Source organism: Prenolepis imparis, unplaced genomic scaffold, assembly GCF_030444845.1.
Source record: "Prenolepis imparis isolate NDT839.2.m4 unplaced genomic scaffold, iyPreImpa1.0 SCAF_12, whole genome shotgun sequence".
In the NCBI taxonomy this organism is placed as follows: Eukaryota; Metazoa; Arthropoda; class Insecta; order Hymenoptera; family Formicidae; genus Prenolepis; species Prenolepis imparis.
In genome coordinates this window covers 2,681,869-2,698,445 of record NW_028141170.1, presented here as the reverse complement: position 1 = coordinate 2,698,445, position 16,577 = coordinate 2,681,869, and positions in this window count along the sequence as shown.

The following is a 16,577-nucleotide window of genomic DNA, read 5'->3' as shown; positions in this document are numbered from 1 at the left end:
CTCCTTTTTTTTGTGTGGTCGGGATACACCGGGGAAAGAAGTCGAGAATGAAAGATACGAAGGAGGGGAGAGAGAAAGAACGAAGTCTCTCCCAGAGGCGCAGGGGAGATGGGATGAGCAACGATGGAAGGATGAGGAGAGAGGATAGGAGAGGGAAGACAGGTGATGCTGGGCTCGGGGCACACATGTAGCAAGAGAGACGGAGATGAAAAACAAAAGAGAGAGAAAGAGAGATAGGACACAGACGCACGTTTTACGCATCCTACGTCGCGCTCTCACATACACACATACAGACACACACATGATTTGAGCACACACAGATACAGAGGCATTTTAACACACGGCATTCCTGTTGTCGGGCCCCGGGATGGTTTCAGCTGCGGCAACGTGGCTGGTATTAAGCCCGCTTCACAAGACCCTGGTGCCTGGACGAGTCAGTCCTGCGGCGCGATATTGTCTCGCGGGAGGGAATTCGATCCATCGCGACATTTGTATCGGTTTACACGGGTAACGGAATATTCGGTAAGCGATCGCCAGTTTTCTCGCTCCGTAGCGACCGTATTTTGACGTCCGAACCATCGCTTCTCTTTTCGGAGCACTTCTCGCGTGGTCCCGCACGTGACGTGCAACGAATGCTCTCTCTTCGCTTATATATTTCAGGTGCAGTGTCCAGACGAATTCTAGAACTGCTCCGAATTGTTTAAAAAAAGAGACTATTCCAATTGATTGACCGGACTCGTCTTTCTCATCTTTTCTCGCACATTTGAGACCAATTTGACATTATTCCTTTGTACGATCAATAACATCTCGACGATTTTAATTGAGAGCGATTAGACGATCAATGCGAAATCTAATACTTCGGCATCTTGAATCGGAGCATTGTGCAGAGTCTCGTCTATAGTGCAGAGTCTGTATAGCATCGGCAAACACAATACCTGTGCATTTACATGTGCATACAAACAGCACGCAGGGAATTATACTTACGGGAATGTGCGTTGTGTCTGGTACAACGGGAGAGACCGCGGAGGAGACAGAGGAGAACCGAAAGAGACCTACGTACAGATGCTGACAAATGTCAAATAATATTATATACATATATTCGCATCCTCGACGAGAAAATCTTATTTCTCACACTATATAATTATCAAATCTGTATTAATTATACATATAATTTTACTACTCGTGGGTGGTCTATATCGACGTGCCACTTTCATGTAAAGCTCTAGAATAAAGTATTTCGATAAAATGGAGTGTGCCAATTCTCGCTGAGAAAAAAAATAAAGTTTAGCTTGCAAGCAAGAAAATGGCATTTATTGATCAAGATATCGATTCAGCGAGATCGCTATCTCTCCCGCTGATCCAGCCGCGCGATCATCGTCCAATCGGCGGAGCTTCGCGGGCCGCCGAGACATCGCGTGAATAATGAAGATTACACGCGCTGAGGGACGCGCCTACCTCCCATATCAAAGTCATTAAACGATACTTTTCCTCTCCGTCGCTCCCGTTTTCGCCGCAACAGCTGGAGCCGCGAATATATATATGTGTGTGTCTGTATTGTTCACAGATACCAAGCGCGAGATCAATTACTCTATCGCTATTGAATAATAACACAATGTGAAACCGCTCGACCACGCTCGCGTGTGCACATGCATACGTTTTACTTGCACACATCTCGCTCCCTCCTCTCATCTCTCTTATTGCATCTTCTCTCACTTATCTTCCTCTCTCGCCTCTTTCTCCGTCTTTCGTTTTCTCTCTCGGCCTGCTTGCTTGCTTGCTTTGCGTTGCGACGCGCCGCGTATAAAGTTGCCGTCGTGCGTTCGTCCCTGTTCATTCATAGGGATCCGGTGAATGGCGGGATCGAGAGGAACGTACAGCATAAGCGTACAGTACGCTAACGCATACAGTCCTTCCTCGCGTCATTGATTTCCGATTTTTTCCCCCGATCTCTCGATCGGACGTTAATTTAAAAAGTCAACGTCATGCACTTGCATTCGTATTAATTTTAAGTGACACATAAATGAGCCAGAAACGTTTACCGTTCGACAGAAAGACAAGCACGCATTACAGATTTTCCGCACCATCGATCCTCGGCCTCGAAACTTGTCCATTCCCTTTCTCGATATCGAAGATAATAGCGTAGGACGATTCCGTAATTGCTTATCGGAAAAGCGAATGGGGAAACGCCTGTTCGCCGTCATCTCGATCGTTATTCTAAAACCGATTCGTGGATATATACGTGAGCTTTATTATTTCCGCGTATCTCAGCCTCCGAGCGTGACTCACGACCCGCGTACGTGAAGGTGTTTTGAGAAAAGGATGGAGAGAGAAACGTCGCGCGATTGCGTACGAGGCATTTAAAGTTAAACGTGCAGTTTAACTCACCTGCGCGCCTTCAAGGATATTTTTACTGCCGCCGCTCCGCGAAAATTGCCGTGATTCGAGCGTGCCGCTAATAGTCGGTCGATCGCCTATACTGACCGTTATGACAACTTACACCTTTCATTAATAAGTATGAATGGAATGAACGATAATTTTCTATTTTTTTTTCTTCTAATTTACTCGATACCTGTTCTCAGTCGCGTCTACAATAGCTCAATGAATACATAAGAGAACGTATCATAGATTAATACGAATAATATAGGTCGAGCTCTTACGTGCAAATCGAGATAAGAGCATAATTACTCTGATGATATTATTTTTCTAAATTAGGAAGGATGCGGTCGGAAAATAATCGCGGTTAAGAAAGACGGGAACCGTCTCGGGAGATAGGATCATCCTTGCAGGATAGTCCGTCGCGAGAATTGTCGAAGGGAAAAGCCGGAGAGAAGCGTGACGCAAGCTGCTCGGTTTTTTTTCTTTTTTTTTCTGGGATTTTCCTTCTGTCTTGACTTATTTTTTTTTCTTCGCGCGCGACCTCCTTGTAAGTAGGTGCACGTATCGCTGTAACGCTGCTTGTTACGCAGTGCCTTTTTTGCTCGACATCGAGCGAATCCGCCACAGGATACTCGACAGACCTGTGTCTTCGCTGACGTCATCGCCAACAAGGCCGTTTTGTGTGCAAAAAGTGAATCGGCTGCGATCGAACAACGGAGGTGTTTGGCTATTCGATTATTCGCGTCAATTTTTTTCTTCTCTTTCACATGATTATATAAATCTCGCGTTAAAGACGATAAAATTTAGACGACCGCTAGTAAGATGACAGCGAAACGTTTTATATTTAAATAATGAATAGAATATTGAGTTAAACAAATATACATGCATATATATGTAGAATCGGATGTTCATCGTTGAGTTAACTGAACAGTCGCACCTGCCATTGCGACAGGAGCATCGCCTGAAAGCGCACACTTTTTAATTATCGTGTAAGTGATCTTATTAACATTACGTAAACACTGTTCTATTTGTAATCGACTATAATTACCACGCTTGTCTTCATTGTTGGCGCTCTCATTTTCTTGTCTCGGGGGGCTCCCGGGGAGTCCCAATCGAAACTCGCTCCAACGGCAATTACGGGGCGAATCGGGTTAGACTCTCTCGTCGGGCCGAATCGTTTCGTGAGACGAAATTTTAATGACATGTAATTACCCGCGGCGAAATATCATCATTTTGGGGAACTAATGCCCCCGGTTAACCGCGACGGGACCCGCTTTTTGTTCGAGCGGATCTCGTCGTTAATCGTCCTCTATCGTCGCGTGATCGGGCACGCGCCTCGCCACCGTGAAGAAGAACCGTGCCTCTCTAAACTAAAGGCCAAGATCGACATTGTTCTTCGTTCCTTCCTGGCGCAAGCTTGTATCCGTATTGTATATATGCGCGTTTGTGTGTCGGTGTGTATGTTAAAAAGAGAGAGAAAGCGATCTCTCTAATGAACCGGTCGGGGCCGCGGGTCAAACGCGGCTTTATAATCCCCTTAAAATCTAGAGTCAGAGTATGCGTGTGCCTCTACTCCGGCGCCGGGCTAACGGGTAGCGAAAACCCGTCTGACCTTTCCAAAAGTCGACCAGCGCAACGCTCGATGACTTCTCGATAACTCCGAGACCAACACGCGAGATTGTAAGCAATCTTGTTCGTTTTTTAATGTATGATTTTTATATAATTTTAAATTTATGTTAATAATTTGTACATCAAGTATCGAGAAAACTCAATAATTCTCTCACTCAGCAGCTCCCTTTTTCTAAAAAAATTATACAGTCTCTTAATATACATATGTGTTTTTACAGTGTTACTAGATTATTAGTAACGTTATTGATTCGTAAAAATCTTAGGGCAGTCGGTAAGAAAAAAATCACGATAGGGACCACTTCTAAGGCCCATGTAAGACCCTTTTTGAGCGATTCTCCCCTTATGTTACCGACGGGGAGGTAAAAGAATCCGCAGGGATGCGACCGTCTTTCATCGTCGCGCTACATTTTTTTACCCCCTCGTACACCGGGGTTACCGATCTCACGAAATAGTTTAAGGGCCCATCGCGAATACGAGTGGCAAGATGTCGCCATAGACACGGCGATATTCAACGACTGATAGTGGGTCAAGGACTTAGATCTTGGACGATGAAAATTCCCAGTTCACCCTTGTACGTTCCTTCATCGTCGTCGTCGTCCATCGGCGTAGGGTGGTCGAGAGTCCCTTCTCTATCTCGGACGCAACCGCGAGTCTGACCCAGTCTCGTTTTCAGGCCTCGACATGAGCCGCCGTCGCCTTCGCTGACCTCGCTCTTGCCGCGAGTAGGAGAGCGCCATAATAAAATCCGCCGTAAGACAGTGGGACCTTTCCTCTTCTCCTTAGATTACCCAGATAACTTTAGCGTGGTCGTGGCTGACCGCCCGTCATTCATCAACCCCCACGATGAAGCCGCGACGCGAAGATCGCCCCCCTTCTCCCCCTTCGCCTTTGTCGTTCCAAAGCACGCTTCGTCTCTCTGCCCTCTGCCTTCCTCTCATTCTCTTCCTTTCTCCCTCGGTTTTCACTCGAGACCGCGATATCTCTCTCGAGATTCATGACTACTTTTAGCCTCGATGCACACGCACGTACGCCGCCGCAGATAACGGAGCGACCGAGATAATTCTTCTTCTGCGGGGTACCGGCATGAATGAAACCGCCCGCCTTTCTCCTCCCGGGCACCGACATACCGAGTAACCCCCTTCGTGTACCTTGGTGCGTGTGGGACAAGGTGGACAAGGATCGATAAGGGCTGGATAGACACGCGGGATGATCTTTCGCGATTAGTCGAGGACTCTTGAAGCTCCAGCTGCGACTTGCAATTTGTTAACACGCGCTTTGTACATTGAGTACGAGATTGGGTAATATAACAGATTGTCATTGAAGATTGATCTTGAAACTTGTCATTCTGAACTTTGAAAAATTAATATTTAACTTGTGACAGTCAACTACACTTTGTTAAAAGCAAAAAAAATTATACTTTCTCCTGGTTATATAATGTATTTGAAGAGATTGCGAGTTTTATACAGGTCCATAAATTCATATATTTATATTTATATATTTTCTTATATTTCCTGATTCCGGACGGAGCGTTAAATCTATAATTTTATTATCGTTCTTTTAGGTCGCATTTAGGTATAACTTTCTGTTTGTGACAAGCAGGAAGTTTCGATCGTTTTATTACAAATTTAACGCGAGTGAAAAATTGCACGAACCTGTTTCGTCTTCCTCATAAATATACCGAAAGGTGATATCGCCTGCGAAGCGTCCGAGTCCCCTCCGTGACCTCCAAGATGAATTTCCGGACATTCGGATTACCGTAAGTTTTACAGGCGGCGGAGAAAGAGAAGAAAGCTAGAGGAGAGATACCGCGACAGCGCTGCTGGCCAATTACCTCCAATATTGTGACGCGGATTAGCGTCACGGCGCTCCGGGATTTGCATCGTGTTTGCATAATTTTGGTTGCATCTTGCGCCTCGTAATCTCTCGGTCAGTGACGGTGACGTCACTGAAATCACCTGACCGCGCGTAAAATGCGCAGAGTCACATCCGCTCGTGCGAAAGAGAGAGAGAGAGAGAGAGAGAGAGAGAGTACACGCGCTTTCATTTATATTCATTATACACGTGGCTATCCATCTGATCCACTCTCGGCAAGAGGTTCTCGAGTAGTGCAGCTATTGCGATTTGCATAAATTCTATTGAATATAAAATATCGATGCATAGAATATAGCGATATTATAGAATAGTGATATCGGTGTCATGATTACATCGCCGAATTTATAGAAAGAAAGATACATACATACATACATATATATAATTCAAGTTGTAATTGATATTAAAAGAATAAAATCGACCAACATATATCGTCAGTTCTGTTTCAATTTTTAGCCTGCTCTTTCATAAAGATTCGTAAAATCATGGCGAGTAGACTCGAGTAGGGTAGGGTCGAGTCGAGTCCGACCAGACGACCGAGCCGAGCATCTCCGCGAAGGGCCCGAAAGCGCGCGGGCCCCGTGTAGGACCCGGTGCGGCCCACGCGCTCCTTCTCGCCAGTTTTCTTGGTGCCCCAACGAGTGCCGTCGCTGTCGGCTCGGCTCGCACAACTGGTTTTTTAAACGCAGCCAACGACGATGCCTATACACCGCTCCTATCCGTCTCGTTCCCTCCGCGGCTTGTCCGCCTCGCCTGTTCCTGCTCTCTCCGTGTCTCCTCTCGTTTCTTTTTTACTGTTCTTTATAATCGCCAGTCGCCAGTACTCCGGGGACCGGGTCCCGAAAGCTCGGCTCTCTCTCTTTCTCCTTCTCTTTCTCTCTCGCTCTTGTCTCTCTCTGCTCGCCTCTAGCCGCGAGCATTCCCGAGCGCTATTTCGGCTTGGCCAACGTGCACGTTAGCGCCAAAATCCTGCTAAACCCGATCCCGACGTAGTTTCAGACTGGTTTCCGACTGACTCCTTGAAAATCGATGTGGGAGAAGGACGCACGATTACGCGTGATGTCGCACGGCACGAGCCTCTTGCATTTTTTATATTTTGTCGCGATTCTCGTAGCTCCAAGTTCACGGCGATAAGCCGTAAACGAGGATAAACGCGGATCTCATGCGACGTACGATATACGGGATGAGCAACGAGCAGCGTTAAACGCGCTGATCACGTCGTGCGACAACAATTCCACTCGGTGTCGCCAATTTTACGAGGACAACGTGTCGCGCCGCGCATGCAGTTTAAGAAGGAAGATATGATCTAAAATCGCAAAAAAAAAAAATCGAACACTCGCTTCTCCGGCTTTCGAAACGCGGAGTTAAAATGAAGGACGAGCGAGAGAATAGTGTCCATAGAAATTAATCCAGAATAAGAATACATCATATTCCAGACTTCTTTTTAACGTCGCGGTTTCTTTCTCACATGTGCAAAAACGGTATCTTTGGTGATGTCGACCTTGATCGGGCCTGCGAAACACGTAGCCGCTAATCCGCACTTCGGAGACTATCGGCGATCCTCTCATCCGCGCCTACACACGGATCGGATCGTCTAGGTAACGTCGAAATTCCTGGTATTTTGAACTGAGGTGGACCGTGAAGCGCAGCATCGCCCGCTAAAATAGACGAGCGGGCTCTGTCCGGTCACAAGCAAACAAATAACGAATACTTGGAAGTTGGAACGAATTGTGCGGGGCCGAGTATCTCGCGCGTTGGAGAACCTCAGCCTCTCATCTCTCCCTCTTTGTTTCTCGTTCTCTCTATCGACCTGTCTCTACACCTCCACACATGGTCTCTCTCGTCTCTCTCCCTTTCTCTTCTTGTATCTATCCTGGCCTCACTTTGCTCCTACACTCTACAAATATGTCTCTCTACTCTCGCCTCCACGTGGAAGGCTGCGAGATGTGTACAATACACGAGAGCGTTTTAAAACTATGCGCGAATATAAGCCGGCACTCTCGCAGGAATGTCGAGGTGGAGCAGCAGCGTGAGCGATGACTGACATCACTCGAAGAGCACGCATTCTTATTGTATTATTTTTTTAAAGAAGTTTGTAGAGATGTTTCTAGTCGCGTCTCGTCAACATTTTTTTCTCGAAAAAAAAGAAAAGAGATGGATTCTTTTTGACATACTTAATAAGATTATTCGATCGTTTTTTTTTCAAGCTTGAGAGGTTTATCTCGATTCGATATAAATATATCTCAAGATCACTGCAGGAACTGAACGGCTGAAAACGTTATGTATTTACGTGAAAATGCGAAGAGGAAAATCGTTTCGTCGCGACGCTATTACAGCGATAATACTTTACGCGAATCCTTGGCATTATCGTTCGCATATAATTGTCGTTAATGCGACGGTTTAATCGCGCAATCTTGTATTTATCTCGAAAGGCATCGGTTTTGATCACTTCCTACGTGCACACTTGTTGAAAAATGGGGTTACACACGCGTAGTCTGTGTCGCACAGAGCTGCGGATCGAGGCCATAAATCAAAGTGATAAAAGCCGTTTCCCAAGACGAAATTTTTTGCTACATCGGTAATATCCTGTTTTGCTTTCCAAGTGTGCTCTATCCGCAAATGCGTGGCGGGATAATGTTAACACTTGCACAAACAGGTGACATTCTTGTTTCTAGTTTTTTTTTTCTTGCGACGTTATCTCGTATATATCTGCTATCTCGTGCCTTTACGTCCGGTTGTAACAAGCAGCAATCGCCTTGCTTCAGCGAATTCCGTTGATTCCAGAGAATATCTAAAAATAATTTAACCCAATAACATTTACGTTATAGTCATTGCTGATTAATGATTAAGATTTAAAAAAAAACGGAAAGCAATGTGATATATATTCGACGCAATATTTTGCGATGTTACCTAAGCAACGGTACGTTTAAAAATTATTGATCATCATACATTGAAAAAATTGTATGCTCCTCAATTTCTATTTTAATGGGATGTGACAAGGTAGATTGTAAAAAATAAAAGAGCTAAACATTTCTCGTTATTAAATTTTACGGCGCGTAGAAATATCAAGAATCAAATTCGCCTCGCGAATAAAAAAAAACAGGTATATATTGCATGACGTCTCAATCGCAGACGGGTGACAGTTTCGATTCGTCGTGCATCAAAAGGTCAGCGCGATGCGGTCGTATCGCCGCGCCTCGGCAGCGAGAAATGCATAACAATAAAAACATCAAACGGCGAGCGGACGAGGGCAAAAAAGAAGGAGGAAATTTAGCGTCCACACCCACGTCTAAAAAAGAGACAGAGAAAGATAGAGCGACCGGCAAATGAAATTAATCGCGCGACACGCGCCCCTTTTGCCAGCGGTGTACCAGCACCGGTACAACACGCGTGGATACGCAAAGCGTGCCTGCTGTAGAGACAGTGGCTGCGGCTGGTGGTTAACCTTCGCAGGTCCCAGCTTGCGTTGGCTCCACACGAGAGAGAAACAGAGAGAGAGAGAGAGAGAAAAAGACAGAGAAAAAGAGAGAAGACAGATCGAGACGGCGAGAAAACGGCGGGAAAGAGCGCGAGCGGGAGAGAACGTACGGTAGAGAGTCGAGGGGGAATTAGTGGTCTATTCAATTATTGTAATTTACTTCTCAAACACAAACACACAGCGCCTCCGCGTCTCCGGATTCCGCCTTTTCCCCCGTCCGCGATGGGGTGGAGGGTTGGGAGAGAAGTGCGCGCACGCATCTGCGACGACGGTGTGTATCGAGAGATGAGAGAATTCGTGAACCGGCACCGACTCTGTGCTCTGAAACCGTTCTGTGGCCGGCAACCCCACGTTTCATCTCCCGTGTTTGCACGCGACGACGAAACGAACGAATACCCGATGAATAGCCCTCGTTTAACGCCACCGGAAACCGAGGCTAATAAGTTTAGGTTGCTGGAAGACAATGTGTCGCTTGCCACGTCTGACTGCCTTTTCATCATGTACGTGGTCTGATCGTCCGTTGGCCGAGAAAGAGAGAGAGAGAGAGAGAGAGAGAGAGAGAGAGGGGGGGAGATTTCTGGAATACTTGTGGCTTGCACGGGAGAATCTCGCAGGAGAGCCCGCATTCAAGCTCCTTCTAAGCGCGGCTGATTAAAAACGCACGCACGTCAAGTCGCGGTCCGTTGAAACGTGCACATTTTAGATAGCAGCGTTTCAAAAGCCGGCACCTTGAAACCTGCACATTTATTATTTCTGTCTGAAGACTCTCGCGAACGCTCGCAGATATTATTTCCAGTGAAATATTTAATGAAATATCTTAACCAAAGAAAATATACTAATTTCTCACAATATGTAATAAACTATGGTAATATTCCGTATCGCGCGCGATCGTACGATGATGGTACGAGAATTTTCACTAGCTAAATGCCGTGACAAATAAAAAAAAAACCGTTGGCGCCTTCGAGGCGAGTAACGAGAGGTATAGGGTCGGGACTGTTAACGTCGTCGGGTCGCGGCATTCTTTCGATCGAAGAATGATCGATATGCATACGTTTACCTTCGCGCTGCAAAGAGGTAGCCGGGGGACGGTAGTTTTTCGACGCGCGACCCTCGTTTGAATAACAGTAGCAGGAAATTTCCCTAAACGGTTCCGGCCTGCCGCAACTGCGGGTTGTGCTATATATGTACGCTGCCGGGCTCGAGTTGCGTCGAGGCGCATAATAAAAGAAACACATTAACTCGAGCCGCGGCTATTGGTTGACTGACGCTCTCCTCCGCCGTGTCCTGACATAAGCATCGTCGCGTTTCCTCTCGGGTCGCGCAGGAAACGCAGGGTGCAGCCGGGGCTACCTGCTCTACCTGCTACATCAGCGTCGGGGCACCGCCCTCCAGGGGGTTAGACTCGCAATTCGAGCGAGGGGTGTGGGCATCTGGTCTACGCGCTATCGGGGATATAAGAATGATCGGATGTCTTCGTCTCCTGTAAAGATTCGAGTGTCTTCTATTCAGACGAGCGTTGTCTGATCTACGGATATTTCGTTTAAGCAGGTACCACGAACACAGAGGAGCTCCACCTTTAAGGAGAAGAAAGTCGTTGAAATAGTGGCACAATTTCTCCGTGAAAAAATCGACGGGGAACGAGAAGCGTCATATGATCGTCGTATCTTTTGTAAACTCGGTGCAATTGTCAAATCGCGTCAACGTGAGTTTGCGTCAGAATAAAAATACTTTTTTTAATTCTTAAAGAGATAGAGACAGGGAGATTTTATGTTTTAACTGTTCGAGTACTATATTATTTTGAAAAAGCAATAATTTTTTTTTCAAACTTTGATGACACAAAATTAATGGAATTCCAAGACACTTCGTAATCAATAGAAATTGTGAGTAAACGCGCGGGAAAGAGAGCCACGCGAACATCTCGCAGAGACTGACAAGATGAGATGCGCTCTAAACATAAACGTACACACACTCACGCCCTTTCGCGAACAATTTATTAGATAGTCCCGGATAACTGCCAATGCTAATAACACTCATCGCTCGAGGAAGGTGGAATGCGATAAGAGAGAACGACGGAATCTCCAACGATTTCCGGGTTTTCGTATCACACGTCGGCCGAAGCGCTTAAAAGTACACACTCGGTCCTCTCTAGCTAGCAGCACGAGGACGACGATCCTCCCACGCGTGGGATCGTTCGTAGCTCCTCGTGAGAGCTACGGAAAGAGATTCCCGGTTCTTTCTGGCTACAGAGAGACAGAGAAGAAATCGTCGAAGCCGTAGTCATCATTGTCTTCGTCGTCTTTGTAGCTGCTTTACGACGACGAGTCTAATCCTGCTGGGAATCGAGCGCTCTCCTGAGGTTGGCCTGTAAAACGAAACGCCATCGTATCCCACTATTCGCGTGGATACTTGCGTTTCACCGCCGACGTTCGATACCTTGAGCGCATTCCATGTTTTCTACGTTATTGCCGTGGCACCGTATAGCGGTCTTTGGGCTGGCGACAGTTAATAAGTTATCCATCCGATCGAGATAAGATACCGGTAAGTGTTACGTTCGGACGATAGTTCGAACGGTAGGTTGCCACCACCCCGAGTTCCAATGGTAGGCTTGTTGTTTGTGAGCTGGTAGCCGGGTTCCTCCGTGTGTTATAAATAGAAATCAATCGCACTTTTCGAAATGTAAATAAATGCGCGTTTTTCTAATGCGTAATACGAAAATATATTTCTCATAGCTAAGGATTATATAAACGGAGAAGATTATTAAAATTTTAAGTACCTATATAAAATAGCTCTATCCTTGGAAGAGTCTGTGCGCGAGCACGACAATCGGTTTCATCGAAAACGAAGGACGACGTTCATCCGGTACCAACGCGGTCGCGTAAAGTTAAAAAATTACAAGTCGTAGAAGAAACTGGCTTAAACTGGCGCGCCTTTTATTCTGACATTTATTTATTGCGACGTATTCCTCGATATCCTCCACGACAGCTTCCTCCACGTGGTGCAATCTTAATGGGACGAGAAGTGACTTTGGGCGAGAGGAAAAGAGAGAAGGAGAAAGGTCATTGTGTCAAGGGCGAAAGGGCCTATGGCATGCCGAAAGAGAGAGTGGGTCATCGGTTTCCCACATTTCTCGAGAAAGCCTCTTGAACAGCACCTGCCGACCTTTTCCCCCTCCCCTCACCCATTTTTCCCGAATCTGTCGAAAAATCTGTCGGAGGCCAAGGACCGAAGTGCAGTCGCAAGGTGCATTTCTGACGTCGTCGGGGATGCGTGCGCCAGGGGATCTACAATTCCTTCGTCCTGCGGCCGTCCATTCAGGCCGTGCATGCGCGCGTGCGAGCGCGAGCGGCGGTAACAGGTTCAACGTGGATTAGCATAATCGTCATAAAGCATGCAGTCTCGATGAATTATTTATTTGTCGGAACGGCCGAGTATATGAGAAGGATGGAGAGTAAAAAAAAACAGGAGGCAGAAGGAAGAACTCGAGTCGGTGAAGGAGAAGAAGAAGAAGAAACACGTACCAGAGAGCATTATAAAGGCTGTTAAGTGCCTTCGTCCTTTTCCAGCTGGATACTGGGTCCACTCCGCGAAAGGTAGGAGAGAGAAGAGAGAGGGAGAAAGTAAAAGAGATGAGGATGAAGCAAGAAGGCAGAGAGAAAGGGTGGGGGTAGCTCCTCTCTCTTCCTCGTTTCATCGAGACGCGAGCCGGCTCCGACATTTGCATATTACGCTGGGCTTTATTAGGTGGCCAATCCTCGCGATGTGTCGCATTAATTCCCGATTCCGCAACAAGGGGGATGACCTTAACCCACCGTAGGACCAGACGTATCTGATTATCGGGCCGAAGGAAAACATTGGCACGTGGTGATTCCTACTTCTCTAATAGCGCGGCTGGAGAACGGCTGATCATTTTAAAATGTGCATAAAAATGAATATCCATGCGTGTGAAAATCAGATTCAAAATTATTCGAGGAAATGCGAGAACCTCATAGTTTTAATCTTATAATGTTAATATTTTATTCTTATTATCACTGAACCGGATCTGAAAACCGTTTCGATATTCGCAGAATTCAACTGTCACGATGACGTTGCATTTAAATGCACAATTTGCATCCGTCAGCTGATCGGGAGAATCCGTTGAAAGATTAGAAGCCAATAACGAATCGCGCAACGGTTTTCTGTGGGAGAGCACTCGGGACGATGGATCGAACCCTTTAAACGGATCGGCGTAAGATCGGCAAACATCACGCAGATTTCAAGATGCGCATCAAACCTTCCCTCCCCCCGCGGACTATTCTGATAGGCAAAGCAGCAGCCACGGATACCGTGAGAATTTTCGGCAGCGGTCTTTGCTGGTGGCACACCGTGACGCTTTCATTATAAATCTCCGATGATCGGAAGGCCGTGGAAAGAGTGGAGGGAAAGGGGGGTAGAAGAGAGGATAGAGAAGGTTACGAGTCGGATGTTTGAATAGGAAGAGCCCAGGTAATATGCCCATTTGAATATACCTGGTCTGGCGTGGCACTGGCCCGGTCGTTGCATAATTTAAAATTCAAGGGTGACTGCCAGAAGGTGGTAAAAGGGTGAGCGAGAGGGCGAGTTGCTAAGGGGGTAGAAGCGGCGGTGTTAGGCTAGCGCCCCGTGCGCGCGCGCGGGGTTCAACCCTTCTTCTCGTCCTCCGATCTGGAACAATAAACACCGTGGAGAAGAAGGGTGACCCCTCGGTTAGGTTCCGCGCGCGGGATATATCCTTCCTCTCTCAGGTACCTCTCAGGCCGCGATTTTGCATAGATCTCCATATGTTATGTATCCTCCTCTTCTCTCTTCCCTGTTTTCTTTTTTTCTTTACGTTTAAAGGTCCAGGTATAAAGATCCGCGAGAGCACGGTGTCATCCCTATGGGAAAGTGTATGCAAACCATTGTGACCCCCGCCGTCCGTTCTCGCCCGTGTAGGAAAAGGAAGTGGAGGGAGGGGGGAAGGGGGGAAGTAGGAAGATCACACCCCTGAAATAGATGGTTCCAACGCGGTATCGCCGAACCGTGAGGAAACGTCGAAACCCTTTACCCTCTCACTTGCCACATGGTGCATCTTCGCTCTTTCTCTCTCCGTTCAACCTTCTCGTGGCTTTCCTTTCTTCGTCCTTCCTACCTTTTCGCTTCCTTCCTTCTCTCCCTCCAGAAGACAATTGTGCATACGTAAAAAGCATTCGTCCGTCTACACGCCGCAGAATATATTCTCATACCAGCCTTAGCACCGCGCGCGTTTCAGGACCAACGTGACAGAACGAGAGAGGCGAAACGAGACTAGAGCGAGACAGAGAAAGCAGGAGAGCATTAGAGTCCTTTTGTTAGGCAAAAGAAGTAACCGCCGTGCGTACGCCGATGTGTCAAGAGAGCTTTTCCCTCAACCGTTTTTTCTTCGCTTCCATGTCATTCGCTCGTCATCAGTTGCGCGTCTTCTCGAGTTTTAACGGATACGTTACGGTTTTGTTTGACATAGAATTCGTTGTGTGATTTATGTCCTCCTGCAATAGGTATATTTCGGAGAGTAATAGATTTAAAATATATACGTAGATATAAAACGAGTGACTGTTATCTGTCAGTGAAAATCAAGAATCATCAGTGATTGCAACAGCTATTGTATATTATGTAATAAATTATAGAATTTACGATTTGTTCGAAAGCAATACAGATTCGCTTAAAATATTTTATTTCTTCGAAAACAAACGCAATTTCGCTACACGAGTCAGCTTTGTTGCATTTGATTATTATCAATCTTAGAAATTTTGGAAAATCTTTTTTTAATATGCATGAAAGTTATTCAATATCCTATGTATTAAATAAACGAACTCGGTTCCTTCTTCGATGAATAAGTATCGACGTTTGTCTCACGGCAAGCCGGAAGCTCGATCGGGAATGTCATTCCACCTGAATAGCGGCGGAAAAGTGAAACGTGACAGGAAGTGCGCGGAGTCAACAACGCGTCGGATACAAATGCGTCTGGTCACCGGCATCATTTAGCAGGTGTAGCCCGCGCCGACGTCCTTTGCACCTGATGAAATTAAAATAAACGCAGTCATCTCATTTTCATTCTCATTAGTATACGACGAACAAGTGGGCTAACGGCTTCCTACGAGCGCCGGAGACTCGGGCCCAGACTTCTCCTCTCGCTTCTCTCACTCTTTCTCTCTTTGTCTGTCTTTTCCTCTTCGTTTCATTCACGGGGTAAGGGAATCCCGCATAACATTAAAACCTTTAAGAGCGACCGGGCGAAACGCCCCCTCTCCCTCTCTCGTGTCGCTTCGTGATTTTCTTCGGGGTCTTCGACATACTTTCCTCGCACGCGAGTTAGACGAGACTACGAGCGCCAATTGGCGTACGAGGGTTTTGTTCAGATGCCGACAAAAAACATTGCGTGCTCCAAAAAATCTCTACCCCTCTCTCTCTCTCTCTTCCTCCGCGTTGTTCCTTTCCCCTTGCGGCCTTCGAGCATACTCTCTCGTCCATGCCGAACCTCTCACGGTCGCGTGCCACCTAACCACCTATGAAACAGCCCGTGCCGAGCAAAGCTATGCTAATATATGCCGCGTATGCATCGTTGGTGTGTGCATATGCACGTGCGGTGCATTCCCGCGCGAGAGACTCGAAGGGGAAGCTGACTTTTTTTCAGTTTTCGGTGAACGTTTCACTCTCATCTTGAACGTGCGGCGCGGCTGACAATTTCCGCATCAATGATAGTTGGTTGTCTGTAGGCGAGAGAGAGAGAGAGAGAGAGAGAATGCGATTGATTCAAGATATTCTGCGTAGAGATTGATAATCATAAATGATTGATGAACGCATTTCTTAACCGCTCTGGAGTAAATCTAGGAAATCGATTCGGCTTGCACTTGTCTCGAGGAATATTGTATTAAAATGATATGAAAATGATAAAGCGGTTAATGGTGGCGCGGTAAGGTGAAGGATTAATACGTGGCGGCTCTATGGTCGGCGCGGCTACTACCAGATCGGTGAATGTGTAATGCTAATGCGAACTGACCGCTGAATATGAAAGCCTGTTATACACTGTTATTCAAGGAGCTGTTAACTTCATTAAGCGTGACAAAACGGGACGCTCCGCTCGCTTTTATAGAAGAATGCAACTTGACATCTTACTGAACTTGCAAAACCGCATGAGCGAAATGCTTATCTACGGTATTAAGAAAATTATGATAATAAAATGCGCGTGAAA